Consider the following 3,164-nt stretch of genomic DNA (forward strand, 5'->3'; position numbering starts at 1 on the left):
TCTGGGAGGGATTCAGAGTAGAGCCGTTGCTCCTCCACATCAAGAGGAGCCAGTTGAGGTGCCTCGGGCATCTCTTGGACGCCTCCCTGGTGAGGTATTCCAGGCACGTCCCACCGGGAGGAGGCCCCGAGGAAGACCCAGGACACGCTGGAGGGACTATGTCTCTCAGCTGGCCTGGGAACGCCTTGGAGTTCCCCCGTAGGAGCTGGAAGAAGTGGCTGGGGAGAGGGAGGTCTGGGCCTCCCTTCTGAAGCTGCTGCCCCCGCGACCTGACCCAGGATAGGCGGAAGGAAATGGATGGATGGATGGATGGATGGATGGATGGATGGATGGATGGGTTTACTCCAGACTCAGAGTAGCCAATGAGAGGGACGTTACTAAACCTACCAGGAAGTGCAGTTGACAGCAATCACAGATTTATAAAGGCCTTTATATCTATGACAGCAATTTCAAGGTAATAATAGAGGCTTTGGTTACCCAGTAATGAAAAGTGGGAAGAGAGTTGTTTTGGATAACACWWGTAARGCAGAACTTTTAGCCCAGCACTTTGTAAATGTACATAGTGCAGAAAATTTGACCTTAGAGGAACAWCAAGCTAKAAGGAAAACTTTAGGAAATAATATAAATATTTTGGAGGAAGACAATGAGAATAATGATGTTATCAATACAGAGTTTACTATGAGTGAGCTAAATAGTGCATTAAAWAAATGTGGTAAGACAACTCCTGGGAAAGATTATATAAGATATATACCGGTAATGTTAAGAAATCTAAGTGTAAGTGAAAAGAATATTGTTAAAATTATATAACAAAGTATGGACAGAGGGTGTATTACCAAATCAGTGGAAAGAATCTATTGTTGTACATATAGGTAAACCAGGTAAAGATCCTTGTTTAGCAGAAAGTTATCGACCCATGGCCTTGACATCTCATGTAGGTATGTTGATGGAAAAAAATATTAATAACAGAATAGTGTATTTTCTAGAAACTAGAGATTTAATTAAAAATTATCAATATGGATTTAGAAAAGGCAGGAGCATGAATGACCCAGCATTGATATTAGAGGATGAAATTAGAAAATCACAGGTAAATAAGGAATCTGTTGTTGCAGTTTTTTTCGATGTGGAGAAAGCATATGATATGATGTTGAGGGAGGGATAAATTATAACATTGCATCAAATGGGAATCAGAGGGAAAATGTTGAAATGGATCAAAAACTTTTTTACTGATAGAAATATTTCTGTGCGTATAGGGAGAGATTTTAGTTCCAAGTATGAAGTGGAAAACGGTACACCACAGGGAAGTATTATAATCCCTGTCTTATTTTCAATCATGATAAATGAAATTTTTTGTAATATTGAATCTATAGGAGTGTCTCTTTTTTGCAGATGATGGATTGATGTGGAAGAGGGGGAGAAATATTGAATATATAGTAAAGAAATTACAACAGGCTATAGCTAAGGTTGAATTGCGGGTTTCAGATTTTCTGTAAGTAAGACAAAAGTTGTGTTTTTTTTACAAAGAAAACAATTAATAATACTATTAAAATTAAATTATATGGTCAGAATTTAGAAAAGTTAAAGGAATTCAAACATTTGGGGTTCTAGTTTGATTCTAAACTCTTATGGGGTTGTCACATTGATAAAATAATAGGAAAATGTAAAAAGATAATAAATATTATGAGGTGCCTTAGAGGACGTGAATGGGGTGCAAGTCAATCTTGTTTTAGGAAAATCTATTTAATGCTTATTAGATCTGTTATAGATTATGGATGTGCTCTATACAGGTCAGCAGCAATAAGTCATCAAAAAAGTTAGACGCTATCCAGAGTCAAGCATTGAGGATTTGCACAGGAGCAATGAGGAGTACCCCCGTTGCAGCCCTCCAGGTAGAAATGGGAGAAGGCCTTTGGAAATGAGGAGATGTCAACTAACTCTATTATAATGGGCAAATTTACTGGGACAAAGTATAAATCATCCTGGACAAAAGATTCTACACCCTTGTCAGGAGAGGACGATAAATAAGTTCTCTAGTTTTGGGTGGGTGGAGAAAAGGACTGTAGAAGAGGTTGGTCTTCAAGAATTCACATCAAGTTTGACAGTTCCTATTGCTGCTATTGCTCCTTGGTGTTATAATGACGCAAGTGTATGTTTAAATCTGTTAAAAATTCAATCTTACAGTAGTAATGTTGTTGAGGGTTATATCAGAAAAATATTATTCAGAGTACATGGCTGTATACTGTATACAGATGCATCTAAAACTAGTGATAATAAAGTTGGTATTGCATTTGTGATAGCAAATTTGGGCATTATAAAAAATAATAAAACTAATAATAACTTATCAGTTTATACAGGTGAACTTTTAGCTATTCTTATTGCATTAACCTGGATTGAGGGAAATGGTTTAGAAAAAAGTGTTAATAGTTTCTATCTCCTGCAGTGCATTAACAAGCATTCAGAACAAGAAGTCAGAGTCAAGACAGGATATTATTTATGAAATTCAACAAACATTAAATAGATTATTCCAAATTAGAAGGGAAATTGTGTTTCTATGGGTTCCATCTCACATAGGGGTTGAAGGAAATGAGTTAGCAGAACAATATGCAAAGAAACGGGCATCGAAGCAAATCGTTGACTTTCCATGTAATTATAGTAAAGCAGAGTTAAAGAGTATCATTAAAGAAAAGATCAAAGTAAAGTGGCAAGAATTTTGGGAAAGGCATAATAAAGGATGATTTTATTATAGTTTGAAAAGAAAGGTCGGTGGGATAATAGTTTGGAGTAGTAAAAATAGAAAGGAAGAAGACATTTTATTTCGTATGAGACTTGGACACACAAGACTAAATAGCACATTGCATATTATTGGAAAACATGAAAGTGGAAACTGTGATTATTGTGCACAGTCAGAGGCAGTGGAACATGTGATCATGTATTGTAATAAATATCAGAGGAAAATATTAAAGAACAAGATTTTACAACAAAAGCTCCAGTTTTCAATTAGGGAAATAATGGATGGAAGTTCTGTAGAAATTGTTTTCAAGGCTTTAGTTAATTTCTTAAAAACCACAGGTTTATTTGTTAGGATTTAATTAATTTTTTATTTTTTTTCCTTTTTTTGTGATGGCCTCCCTTCTCCCCCTATAGCCATCCTCTCCACACCTTTATTA

Source organism: Austrofundulus limnaeus, unplaced genomic scaffold, assembly GCF_001266775.1.
Source record: "Austrofundulus limnaeus strain Quisiro unplaced genomic scaffold, Austrofundulus_limnaeus-1.0 Scaffold202, whole genome shotgun sequence".
Classification (NCBI taxonomy): Eukaryota; Metazoa; Chordata; class Actinopteri; order Cyprinodontiformes; family Rivulidae; genus Austrofundulus; species Austrofundulus limnaeus.